This window comes from Neofelis nebulosa, chromosome 3, assembly GCF_028018385.1.
Source record: "Neofelis nebulosa isolate mNeoNeb1 chromosome 3, mNeoNeb1.pri, whole genome shotgun sequence".
NCBI lineage: Eukaryota > Metazoa > Chordata > Mammalia > Carnivora > Felidae > Neofelis > Neofelis nebulosa.
This window is the reverse complement of record NC_080784.1, coordinates 204,048,645-204,062,064: the sequence shown is the minus strand read 5'-3', so window position 1 is coordinate 204,062,064 and position 13,420 is coordinate 204,048,645. Positions and strand designations below refer to the sequence as shown.

The 13,420-nt window shown below is 59.6% G+C and overlaps 1 protein-coding gene and 1 long non-coding RNA gene across 2 annotated transcripts in view; one reads left to right on the top strand and one right to left on the bottom strand.

Annotated features, from left to right (window-relative positions):
• Nucleotides 1-1,262: 1,262 nt before the first annotated feature.
• Nucleotides 1,263-2,401, bottom strand: LOC131506248 (uncharacterized). The gene is made up of 2 exons (XR_009258826.1): nt 2,309-2,401; nt 1,263-1,818 (listed from the first exon to the last, which is right to left on the bottom strand). It is a non-coding gene; the product is annotated as an uncharacterized LOC131506248 (long non-coding RNA).
• A 10,093-nt stretch (nt 2,402-12,494) lies between these two features.
• ABLIM2 (actin binding LIM protein family member 2) overlaps nt 12,495-13,420 on the top strand; it is a 146,642-nt gene continuing 145,716 nt past the window's right edge. Inside the window, exon 1 of the transcript XR_009259793.1 lies at nt 12,495-12,685. The gene's annotated coding sequence lies outside the window, so the exon portion shown is untranslated. The remainder of the gene's footprint in view (nt 12,686-13,420) is intronic.

Below are 13,420 nucleotides of genomic sequence, written 5' to 3'. Positions count from 1 at the left end.
GATCTCGCGGTCCGTGAGTTCGAGCCCCGCGTCGGGCTCTGTGCTGACGGCTCGGAGCCTGGAGCCTGTTTCAGATTCTGTGTCTCCCTCTCTCTGACCCTCCCCCGTTCATGCTTTGTCTCTCTCTGTCTCAAAAATAAATAAACGCTAAAAAAAAAAAAAAAATTTTTTTTTAAAAAAGTAGATTTCAGGAGGGTGCTCTCCTCCCCCCGCCCCTGTCCCCACAGACACCACACCCCCTCAGCCGGCCTTGGGACGGGGGCCCGGACTCCCCTATCACTGGCCGCTACTCACCGCTGTCCCGGGGCACAGAAGAACCGCGAGACCCCCGTGATCCTGTGCATGGCAGACGTGCCCTCCGGCCCCCACCAGGCAGGGGCCTCCCCGGCTCCTCGGGCTGAGGGCTGATCACGACCCCCGGTGTAGTCACTCTTTGCCTTGTGGTCCGTTGGGACGAGGTCCTCGCTAGCAAGTTTCAACCTCAATAGAGCCTTTGCTCTGTCCCCTGGTGGAATCATCGCCATCCCCTCCGACCACCCTGGGCCAGGACCGCCGACCCCACGGAGCCGGAGACCACAGAGCGGGCAGCACAAAGTCTGCCAGCAGGCCCCTGAGAATGACTGGCAGGGGCCGATCTCGCTCCCACCCTTGCTTTCCGGCCCCACGCACGACCTGTCGGCTCGATGTACACCCCACACCCTGGAAAACAGGAAACGCAGCGGAAGGTGGGGCGCTGAGCCTTGGGTGGGCTGTCCCGTCAGCTGGCTGCTTCCCAGAGAGTGGGTCCCACGGTCTGGGGTTCCACGTCACACCTTCCATGCTGCAAAACGGGAGCCTTGGTCTGAGTGCTTCCTCGGCAGTCTGTATGGACAACGTTGTCGATTGTCCGTAAGTTGAACACTGACCCCGGTCTGTATGGTTTTCTGTCTGCCCTGTTGGGTGGAGGATTGGGGACCCAGGGAGCACCTGCAGGGGCACCTATCTCCTTTCATCTCTCAGCTCACCTCTAAGGGGTTTCCCTGACATACAACGGATGATAGCCTTTTCTCCCTGCGTCTTGCCTGGAGTAGAGTTGAAAGATGTCACCTTTCTCTCTGGCTCTGACGAGGTGTCAGGTAAGCCAGAGGCTCTCGGGGATTCCCCAAGCATGCCAGCCAGACCGGGGCAGGGTGTGGGCAGGTGAGAGGTGAGGGCCCCCAGGACGATTCTGCCACTTAAGCCAGGACCAATCCAAACCCTGTGCCATCTGGAGGGAGACCCTATCACCGTTCTAAACGTGTTTATTTCAGTGAGTCACAAACACTGTTGATTTAGGGGCTTGGGGGTATTATAAACAACAACAAACTCAAATCCAAGTGCTTAAAGAAAAAGGTCTTCCTTGGCTCTTGGATCTGGAAGTCCAGAGGTAGCTGGGCCTCGGGATTGGCTGGATCCAGGGGCTCTGGCCCCACTTTGTCACAATTTCCTCTGGCTGGCTTCCCGAGTGGGGACAAAATTGCAACAGCTGTCACTGGGGTACATGTGCCACCACAACATCCAGACTAGGACGGAGAGAGTCTTCCCGAGCTCTGTCCCTAGGCTGAGGACGTCTTTTCCATCATTCCTCAGCAAGCCATTGCTCACATGCCATTGGTCTGAACTGGGTCACGTGCCATTCCTGGAGAAAGTCCTGTGTCCAGGGAACGCTGGGTGCTGACTGGTGTAGCTGATCTTTGTCAACCTTAGACCCATCGGAACCTTCTGAGTGGGGGCCTGCTGCTGGGAAGTCCGTGGGCTGTGTGGAGGAGGAGTGGTGGCCTCTGAACAGAAACCTGGGCACTGTGAGAAAGCAAGAGCAAGGGAAGGGGGAAGTTAGATAAACAGCAGTCAGGACACGGAGGCTAAGGAGCTCCTGACGGGCTGTCCACTGTCTCCACGCTCACATACTTAATTAGATCATGATCACAAACTGTACAGCCTCTGACCCTGAGACCCCAGCTATCAGGAAGGGTGGGGTATGGTTAAAGGCCTGTGGGAAACTGTCCCTTCCCTTCTGTCCCTTTGTGTTGGCTGAAAGTGCCAGGGTGGTCTTTGCTGGGGGCATTGTCTGTCCACCTCTGTGGGCTGGCATAAAAGCTGGGATGGCTGGGACTCAGGACTCCTTGATGCTGTGCCCTCAATTAGAGGAATCCACTGCCAGGGGCCATTGAACAGAGACTGATGGGCCTTGAAACAATAAAGCTTCCCCCCCACCCCCACCGCCGCCTCCCGAACAGTATCCTGGGAAGTGGACGGTAGTGTGAAAATTAGTAAAGGAAACGTGGTTTACAGTGGAGTCCGGTGGCCAGCAGGGGGAGATCTCAGCCCTACCCCTCCCCGTCAATTGCAGACCCAAGGGAAAGAGAAGAACCTTGCAGGCAGGTTCCACTGTGGCCAGTATTTTACTAACCCAGCAGGAAGAAGGAAGGTTTCCTTCTCCCCCAGCAACAGTTCCAGCCAATGAGAGAATGCCACAGTCCAGCCAATAAGAGGCTGCCACAGCCCGGCCAATAAGAGACTGCCACAGCCCAGCCAGTAAGAGACTAGCACAGTCCAGCCAATAAGAGACTGCCACAGCCCAGCCAATGAGAGACTGCCACAGCCCGGCCAATGAGAAGCCACTACACTTCCAACTCCCAGTTTCATCCAATAGACTTTCAGTTTACAATAGTGCCCCCTCCCCACCACTATAAAAGAGCCCCCCACGGTTCTAAGGATTCACCTGTGGTTTTAGTCTGGCCACTTGATGCGGGTTTGCGATTCTCTGCTGTGCTCCAAAGAAACTCGTTTTGCTGATAAGTTAACTAGTAGTTTTATTTTTTAAGGTGATCAGTAGCCAATCTTTTCCGTGAAATTATGTGCCACTTTCCTGTTAAAAAAAATCGGCCTCTTCATGAACACAGCCAAGTTCCTTCGGGGAGACACTTGCTCCTCACCTGCCCTGTGCCAGGCCCTCTGTGCCCTGGACGCTCAGTCAGCACCCAGGCCTCTGGCCAGCTCCCCACGGGGACAGGAAGGAAGGGACAGTTTGGTCTGCTGCCGGGTGGGGTGTGGGCGAGGCCAGGCTCCTCGCCCACGGGACCTAGAAGAACAGGACAGCCACACCTCTTCTCTGCAGCTGTTTTTAGTCATGTAGACACAGGACGGCATGTAACTGGCCCGTCCCTCTCTCTGCTGGGGCTCAGGTGGGACTGCCCTCGGCTGGTGTCCCCACCCGGGGCAGGGGTCAGTGGAAGACCTCAGCCCCAAGTTCCTGCTATTCTCTACCTCATTTCCCTTCACCCCACTTTCTTAATCACTGTTTTCAAATCTTTCTCTGTGAGACACCCCAAGGACTCTCCAGAACGAGTTAGGGCCCCAGGAACTGGAGTTAAAACATCGAATGAAACACAGTCCCCTGCCTGGGCTGTCCCTCCAGCCCATTCCTTTAGCTGTCCTTCCTGGTCCTTCAGATCCCAGCTTTTCTCTGAGGATCTCACAGCATCCAAAGCTCACCATCTCGTGCGGGACACAAGGACGCTCATCAACGATTTCATGTGACCAGACCTGTAATAAGAGGAGTGAAACCCAGAGGAGTGCCCAGCTCAGCTCAGGGGTCAGGGAGAACCTCCAAGAGGAGGTGGTGTCTACACCAGTTCTTATGGATCGGTAGGGCCAGGAAGAGGAGGAGAGGAAGGCCTTTCAGTGGAGCCGTGGGACCCAGGTCCAGAGGTGGGAGGTCCAGAGGTGGTGGGATGGGAACAGGGCTGGGGGGTGAAGTGGGTGAGGAGTGCAGCCCTTGGGGAGCTGTGACCCACTGAGGCCCGAGGCAAAGGGATGGAAGGATGGACGGATGGGTGGGTGGGTGGATGGGTGATGGATGGAAGGAAGGAAGAAAGAATGCATGGACAGATGGATGATGGGTGGGTAGATAGGTAGGTAGGCAGGGGGTAGATATGGGTCTCTTTTAAGGAATCGGCGCATGGGATTCTGGGGCCTGGCAAGAACAAGATCCCGAGGGCAGGCTGACGCTCGGGCAGGAGTCGACCCTGCAGTCTTGAGGTGCAATTTCTTCTCCGCGAAATCTCAGTTTTGCTCTCAGTTTTGCTCTTACGGCCTTGAAAGGATTAGATGAGGTCCCACGTTATGGAGGACAATTTGCTTCCCTGGAGGTCAAATGATAACAGATGTTAACCACACCTGCAAAATAACCTTCGCGGCCACGTCCAGAGGAGTGAGTGTTTGGCTGATTGGCCGGGAACCACAGCCTGGCTGAGTTGACCCATGAAACTGACCATCACAGAAGGGGCTTCCTCCCCACGAGGGTGGGTGTGCATTTGCCCCGGGGAGGGAGGGAGGAGGGGGGCCCTGAGACCCTCCAGGGAGGGAGAACCCAGTGATGGACACCGGGAGGGGTGAGAGCAGGAAACGATGGAGTGTTCTGGAAAGGTGGTTGGTGTGGGACCTGCAGAGACAGCAGATCAGCTCCCAGGGGGAGCCGTGTCCACAGGATGGAGCCCCGAGGGGGTCCTCGGTGTGTGGCTGGGCGCGGCTGGGCGGGGATTGGAGGTGGTTTTGAGTGAACGGGAGGGGAGGTGGTGCAGACAGCGAATGTAGACGCTTCTCCCAGAAACATGACCAAGATGATCATGGGGTGACGGGCAAGCTTGGTCTGGGGGGCACTATTTTGCTTTTGTTTTTAATATGAAAACACCAGAAACTGCATCTTTTAGCATTGCCCCAGACAGTGGCGTTTGGCATTGTCCTCAAACCCCTCAGTCCTGTGTCTGCTCCCAGTGGCTTGGTTGGAGCCCCCCAAAATTCTAGTGGAGAGTGCCCTGTGCTGGCCGTCGGAAGGACGCTCATCGGGCCTCAGCCAGGCCTGTCCTCGCTAGTGACTTCTGCACATCGCTTAGTCTTGGTGACCTAAGGCCCCTTGTGCGTCAGACCACGCGGTGCTCACCTTCTGGGCCGGAAAGGGCGCTGGAGCGAGAGGTGGTGAGGACAAAGCCCTTGGCAATCCTGCAGGAGGCGAGGGGGTGAAGGTCCTCCCCAAAGCCCACCCCTTGCTCACGGTGGCAGCTGGGGAGGACGGTCCTCGCCTGGGCCCTCTCCTTCTCCCAGGAGGCGGGACTGTTCCTGCGCACAAAGCCCGGGGCTGCGGTGCCGCGTTGAGAGGTGACGTGTCTCGCTTTGATGAGCCTGGGGGTCAGCGGCGGCTGGGACTGGAGGCGAGGAGGTGCCGCGTGAGGCTTTGTCGGGAGCCCTCCGCTGCCCAGAACAAGAGGTGGTCTCCCCATCCGGGAGGGCTGCCCTGGCGTCCCCTATGAGGCCATGGGCTCACCTTGTCATCAACAAGCTGGGGACAATAGTGGACTCCGGCCTGCTGGGACCCGACTCCTAGTGTGACCTTGTCCGTCTGAGCCCCTGTTTTCTGCCCTCCCACCGGGAGGCCTTAGACCGGAAGCTTTCCTCCCGGGTCCTTATGGAGCACGGTGCTGGGTTGGATCGGGCCCCCAAAAGAGAGGCTCAGATCCCAACCCTCAAGGACCTGTGAGGTGACCTTATTTGGAAATAGGGTCTTCGTGGGTATAACGGGCTAAGACACGGCCCGGCCGGAGTAGGCGGGCCCTAAATCCAAGGACTGGCATCCTTGCAGGAGGCACAGGGACAGCACGGGGAGGCGAGGTTGGAGTGGGGCAGCCACACGCCCAGGAGCGCCAGGAGCCCCTGGGAGCCGGGGGAGGGCAAGGAAGGACCCTCCGCGGGAGTTTTTGCGGGGAGCACGGCCCTGCCAGCACCTCAGACATCTGGCCTCCAGGACACACTTCTGTGTTCTGTGGTGCTTTTTGTCACACGGCCACAGGACGTGGTGCAGTTACTCCCGGGGGGCCCGGACCGGCTCTTGCCTCACCTCTCCGGCTTCCAGCACCGCAAGGTGGTGGGTGAATGTGTCTCCCTGCCTCTGAGCTGCTCTCACATGCTCCCGACTGCCCCCGTCCGCTTCTGCCGCAGAGGCACACAATTTCATCAGGCGAAAGGCTATTTGATCGGCAGCCCCAACGCCACGTCTTGTGCGGAGTCATTTCCAGAACGAGGCCCGTCTCTCCGACTTCATTCCATCACCGTGACCAGCCGTCTCCGTGACGGCAAAACGTTGCTGGGTCTGCCGAACCCGGAGGTGGCGAGGGTGGAAGGACTGGTGGCTGCAGTCGGGCAGTGCACCCGTGACTGCCCCGCCCCCCCCACCCCCCCAGCACACTCCTCCTTCCCACCTTCCCCGGGGAACTCAGGTGAGCCGTAGGCGTGGGACGGTGAGGTTGGGCTCGAGTCAGCCGGACACTCGAGGTGTGTGATGTCCATTTGCGAGAGCAAGGCTCTTGCAAGGCACGAGTCACATGTTATTTTAATTTTATTTTTTACATTTTATTTATTTCTAATAGAAAGAGAGACAGAGCACAAGTCGGGGAGGGACAGAGAGAGACGGAGACACAGAATCCGAAGCGGGCTCCAGGCTCCGAGCCGTCAGCACAGAGCCCGACACGGGGCTCGAACTCACGGACCGCGAGATCGTGACCTGAGCCGAAGTCGGACGCTCGACCGACTGAGCCACCCAGGCGGCCCAGTCACGTGTTGCTTTTACCCTTGGCTTCATATGGCATGGTTTTAAACTATTGAGTGCCTGGAAAGATCCCACAAATGAAAACCTATTTCATTTGTTCCCCCGCTTGGCTGTGAAGTAAATCAATTGCTGGGCTGTATTTGGAGGTGAAGGAAGGACAGAGAAACCCACAGCTGCAGCCAGACTGTGCCCGGAGGGGCCCTGGGGTCATTGAGGGCTACCAGATGCTGTCTATTTCCGCTGGCCACCGTGTGACTTTGACTGGGGGCTTCTGGCACAGTTGGGTTTTCAGGGCGACACCTTTCTAGACCAGGCCCCGGGGGATCCCAGCCACTCTGTGCTGCTCTCTGTAGAAGCAACTTGTGGGAAGCCAGAGCAGACCCAGGACAAGGTCAGGAACACTGGGAGGGGGGCTCAGGGGACTATGACCTCTTTCCTTTTGGAAAGAGCTGAGCGAGGGGTGGCAAAGGGGACCACGGCCGGGAGCGTGTTGAAACCACGGCTTAGTGGCTACTCTCCTCTGCGTTGGAGACCCCAGGGTGCTCTGCGGACCCTGAGATGCTCTGGAGACCCCAGCACGTGCCAGAGACCCCAAGATGACCAAGTCTTGCCTGGCAAGCTTGGCGTCTGGCTGGGGAGCCAGACAGGAGCCAAATGGCAAGACCGGGGAGTGATGTGGCAGTGACGGGCAATGCCGCGGGGAGCAGAGGTGGCCCCTGGCTTAGTCAGGGGGGTTTCTCCAAGGAGAAAGTCTCCATCAAAATCCAGAAGGTGAGCTTGAGTTATCCAGGTGAGGGTGGGAGCATTTCCAGCAGCCCAGGGAGCAGCGGGCCTGGCATAGTTTGGGGCCCAGAAAGGCCTGCTCCACATCCCTGGCCCAGGACGCTCAGCCTTGTCGCTTGGCTTCCCGGGTGCCAGACCTAGAAGGCACTGTCCCAAAAGCCCACAGCCTCCTCCAAAGGGCCTGGCTCTTCCACTTGGGAATAGATTGCATTGGGGTAAGCTAAAGTCTCAGTTTCCCTGTCTGTAAAATGGGGATATGATGGTGATGCCAGTAAAGAAGGGTTCATGGGCACAGAGCTGTCCCAGGTCTTGGCTGCCCGCCTGGCCTGGCTTGGCCCTGGGCATTCTGCTCAGGGGCAGTTTCCACTGCCCCTCAGCTCCCACCATCTGAGCATGAGGCTGGTCCCATGAGGGTGAGACAAAAGCCCTCCATCCAGGCTCTTCTGTCCCATAGGAGTAGCCCCCTGGCCCATGGGTCGCTGACCCCTCTGCCTCCCAGCCCCTCCTGGGCTGTTCTCAAGAAACCCGACCCAAATCTCTACCTGACCCAGACTGTGTGAGGTCAGCCCCTGGGGGGCCACCCGGCTCTCCACCCAACATGCTGTACGTCCCAAGGCCTTCGTGTGTCTCAAAGGGGCAATAAACGTTTTCAGGACAAATGCCCCCAATTTTGAAGCCATTTGCAGGCCCGTGGCACAGTGACAGGTGCCTGTGCTTCTTGCAGGAGCATTTATCATGAAAAGAAAAGGGCCTTTCCCCGGGGTTCTGACCATCCCTTTCCAGCCTCCTGTGCAACCCAGCACCTGCCTGTCAGCACCAGGCAGGGCTGTTCGTGGGCCCAGGTGCTCTGACATCTTGGCCCAATGACACCGCCGTCCACCTTGGAGCATGGCCTCGGAGCAGCATCCATACCTGAGAGCCTCCGGATCCCAAGGCGGCCGTGACAGTGCCAGAGGCAGCAGGCCGAGTGCCCGGGACCCATCCGGGAGGGACAAAGGCCAGTGTTGCAGGTCAGAGGCTCCGGCCAGCGCTCCGACCTAGTCCACGAGAGTCTTGGAAATCTCCACCCCTTCTGTGCTTCCCCGACGTGAGGCCCGGCCGGGTTCTGTCCCCTTTCCAAGCCTATAGGGTACAAGACCACAGCCCTGCTTCAAGGGGTGTGGGAAGGATTAAATCAACTGGGCCATGTAAGTTCCAAGGTGGGAACGGTGAGGCAAAGGCACGTGGGGCAAGAAGGGGCATGGAGGGGCGCCTGGGTGGCGCAGTCGGTTAAGCGTCCGACTTCAGCCAGGTCACGATCTCGCGTTCCGTGAGTTCGAGCCCCGCGTCAGGCTCTGGGCTGATGGCTCGGAGCCTGGAGCCTGTTTCTGATTCTGTGTCTCCCTCTCTCTCTGCCCCTCCCCCGTTCATGCTCTGTCTCTCTCTGTCCCAAAAATAAATTAAAAAAAAAAAAAAAAAAAAAAAAAAAAACGTTGAAAAAAAAAAATTTAAAAAAAGAAGGGGCATGGAGCTGGAAGAAAGGGCCAGGGGGCCACTGTCTGGGGCACCTGTGAGGGGCTTGAAGACCCCAGTGAAAGCTGTAATAAGCACTTGAGGTGGGAGGGGCCCTCAAGGAGAGGTGAAGCCCCTTCCTTGTCTGCCAGGGGCCCAGAACACAAGGGTGTCCCTCTGTCTGCAGGAGGTGTGAGCCCAGCAGGAGGGGGCTGGGGGCGGGGAAGGCAAGCCCCCACCGCCTTATGGTTCCTTCTGTATCTGCGCCCACCCAGCCAGCTGTCCCTTGACTGTTAGCCTGGAACCTCCTTGTCTCAAGGAGCCCTTGAAGGTCCTCTGACACCCGCCCCCCTTTGCCTTCAGGGCCTCAGGTGGCATCATTTTGTATAATGAGTCATGTGACTTGAGAAAAAAATTCTCATTTTTTAAAAACTAGAACAGTGCCCAGTACACTAAAGGTGTTCATTAAAGGTGGATAGATGGGTGGATGGATGGATGGATGGATGGACAGACGGATGATGGAAGGAAGGATGGATGGATGGATGGGTGGACAGACGGATGATGGAAGGAAGGATGGATGGATGGATGGACAGACGGATGATGGAAGGAAGGATGGATGGATGGATGGACAGACAGCTGATGGAAGGAAGGATGGATTGATGGATGGATGGACAGACGGATGATGGAAGGAAGGAAGGATGGATGGATGGATGGACAGACAGATGATGGAAGGAAGGATGGATGGATGGATGGACAGACGGATGATGGAAGGAAGGATGGATGGATGGATGGATGGACAGACGGCTGATGGAAGGAAGGATGGATGGATGGATGGATGGACAGACAGATGATGGAAGGAAGGAAGGATGGATGGATGGATGGACAGACAGATGATGGAAGGAAGGATGGATGGATGGATGGACAGACAGATGATGGAAGGAAGGATGGATGGATGGATGGGGGATGGGTGGATGGATGGATGGAAGGATAGAGGATAGAAAGAAGGATGGATAGATAGAAGGATGAATGGATGATGGACGGATAGACGATGGAAGGAAGGAAGAATGGAAGGATGGACAGATGGAAGGATGAATGGATGATCGAAGGAAGGAAGGATGGATGGATGGATGATGGATGGATGGATGGGGGGTGGGTGGATGGATGTAAGAAATACACGAGAAAAGAAAACAGTCTTTAGGGGAAGTGATGTGTCTCCCGGATCTGTTTTAATAACAATGTTGATAATAACACCTATGGGGCTCTGACTTCTTGCCAGACACATTACTCCGTTATTCTCCTAACAAACCCTACTGGGGTTCATACTGTGCTTTGAAAGGTAAGAAAAATGACGCACAGAGAGGGCGAGCAAGTTGCCCGAGGTCACACCTGGTTCACAGTACCAGGGATGAGAACCAAAGTGTGGGTCAGTCTATCCAATCAGTCAGTGGCGGCAGGTGCTGTGCAGGAAGAGAGGACATGCGAGCAGGCCTGCCCCGGTGACAGGTCCCCTTGCCGGGGCACCTGCTGAGGGCGGAGGGCTGGCAGCATAGCCACAGACCTGGGTCAAGCCCCTCCCTTACCTCTGATTTGCTGGGTGACTCTGGGCAGGGCCTCCTTGGGCCTTAGGTTCCGTCCTCTTGAAAGAATGTGCCAGAATCACATGACCCTGAGGTCTTTCCGGGTTGAAAACTGCTGTGACCCCCCACTCCCTTCCTGCTGTTTCATGCCAGCTCCATGGGGAGGCCCGGGGTGGCCACACAGCAGGCTGAGCTCTGGGACCAGCCAGGAACCAGGCTAACCACACCCACCCTGACTCACACCCGCATCCACACCTTGGTTTTTCCCGAGGCCGAGCGGTGTGACCGCGGCCTCCCTGCCGTCCTCACCAGGCTCTGCGGAGGAAATCATATGCTTCCAGGAGGTTCCTAGGGATCTTTGGAGACACGGGGGTGCTGATGCTTCTGCAAGGGAGGAAGCAGGACTGCGGGGGGCTCGGCAGAGAGCTTCCTGAGGAGGGTGATCGGTGGCAGGGGTGCTCCCACCCTCTCCTGCCTCCATCCTTCTCCCCCTTCACTCCACAGACGTTTGTGGGGATTGTGGGGAGAGCCCGCTCTGCCGCAGACCCCGTGCAAGGCACTGAGAACAACAGTAATAACGATGGCATGATGTCCAAGACGTTTATCGATCTCAACTCAGAGGCGTGCACGGCATACATTAGCGTGTGTAATCCCCAGAACCGTCCTGTGAGGCAGGAGCTCTGTCTGGTTGGATGATGGACACGAGGCACCTTGCGCGAGCAGGTGAAGCTGGGCTCCCTACCAGGTGGGTCAGACCCCAGGCTCCTCCGTCCCTGCTGGCCTGCATCTGCCCGGCCAAGACCGATGACCCAGATTTCATGCTCTCAGCCGACTTCGCTCATCGGTCCTGATGCCCACATAAGGGTCTTGCTCAGGGTCGCATTAAGAGGGGAAGCCGAGCGGGGAGGGAGGCATCGGACCCTCGCACCACACCGCGCTTGTGTTCTGGGGAAAAGCCCAGAACAGGGATTAGAGCCTGCAGCTGCAGGGCCAGCCACCAGGGCAGGCCTCCTGGGGTTGCTAGGGCGCCCGGCCGGGCCTGACCGGCCTTGCCTGTGGCCGGTTCTGCTGGGCTTGGGCTTTCCCGGGAGTCCGGGGTAGATGGGCCAGAGAATCTGCTCCCGCTTCGGTATGCCATTCAGAGTCCACGTTTTCTGCGGCCAGCCCTCCTTCCCTTGTTGACTGCACCTCCCAACAGCCTTGGCCCAAGCCAATCGTCCTCCTGCCACCTCACCCCGCCGTGCCAGGTCCGGAAGCCTGCCTCCCGAATGTTCCTCCAGTCCAGTCGCCTGCACCCCGAGGACCCCTTTTGTCAGTACCAGGCACCAGCGGGTTCTGCCCGCTCCCAGTCCTTTCCTGAGGCCCACCCCTAGTCCTTCCCTCTCCAGGACTCGGACCCCGCCCCGTGCTGGGCTCCTGACGTCACAGAGGGCAGTCGGTGACAGCGGGGAGGGGGGGAGGGGGGAGAGAGACTGGGGCCGGGGACTACCGCGGGGTAGGACGCGGCCCCTCCTAAGGCGCCAGCCAGTGCAGCGCGGCGGGAGCCTGCGGTGTGTTGCCCTAGACCTGGAGTCGGGAGCCCCGCGCCAGCCCGCGCCCCGCCTCGGTTTCCCTGTCTGCACAACTGGGTGAGGCGGGGGTTGGCCCAGGTCTTCAAGCCCCCTGCAACTCCACGACTCAACTGGAGCTGCACCAAGCTCTTGTCCCTTGGCTTCTCTCCCTGTCACTCCCGGGCTCTCGGGAGCCGCCGCCAGCCAAGGCGCCAGCCAGGCCGCTTTGACAGCCCCGCAGAGACCCACCGGCCGCGGCGGGAGGCCGCAGCGGCGTCGCCTGGCTGCGCGTGCGCGGGCCGCGCTGCCTGCCGGGACTTGTAGTTCGTCCGTGCGGCGGCTGGGCCGCGAAGGCGGAGCGGCGGGGGCGCTGCGCCTACACTTCCCAGGGCGCGTCCTGCCAGCGGCGCGGCGGGGGCGGAACGGGGCGGGGCCGCGGGAGGGGGCGGGGCCGGCGGGGGGCGGGGCCGGCGGGGCGGGGCCGGCGCGCCGGGGGGCTGCGGCGGCGCTGCGGGCGGGCGCGGACCTTGCTCGGGGCTGGCGGACCCGGGAACCCGCGGGCTGGCGGGCTGGCGATCGCGCGGGCGCGGCCCCTGCGGGCAGGAGCCTCGGGCCGCCGCAACGCCGGACCGCCCGCCTCCCTGCTGCCGCCGAGATGAGTGCAGGTGAGTGTGGGGACCGAGGGACCGGCGCGTCCCCGAGCTGGGTCGCGGCGCAGCGAGGGCTGTGGGGGCATTCTGGGGCTGCACCTGCAGCACCGGGGAAATCACCCGGTGGCTCCACCCAACTCTTGTCCCGGGGTCTTGGCAAACCCGAGGGGCGGTCCGCAGCCCCCTGCCCCTGCGCCTGCGGCGCGCGCAGCTCTGCAGCCCGGGCCGGAGACCCCTTCCCACCGCGCCGGCCCGGGTGGCTGCGCCCGGCTGTCTGGAAGGCGCCACTTTTTTGCTTCTCACGGGTCCCGGGCCGCTGCAGGTTGCAGAAGGCGACCGGGTCCGGGCGGTGGGGAGCAGGGCCGCCGCAGACCCTGCCACGGAAGGGTGTGATGACTTGGGGGGCTTTGCGGCAGGGGGTGCCGCCCTTGTGCTGCGCTCGCGCCGCCTGAGCGGGCTGGGGGTGGGGCGTCAGGTCGACCCCCGGCGTCCTGGGCTCTTCAGCTGCAGGTTTGGGGGCATAGACCCCGCAGGTGTGTGCGACCCGCCCCATCTCCCACCGCTCGGCATCTCGGGCCCGCACCCCTGCGCGTCCCCCATGCTGCCTCCCGCCGCACCCACCGGATCTGACAGCCTCTGTGTGGCCCTGGAAAATCCCACAGCGTCACAAGCCAGCCGCACCTACTGCGCTTGGGGAAACTGAGACCTACAGCAGGGAGGCCTTGGCATGAGTCTGGTGCGCGGCCAGAG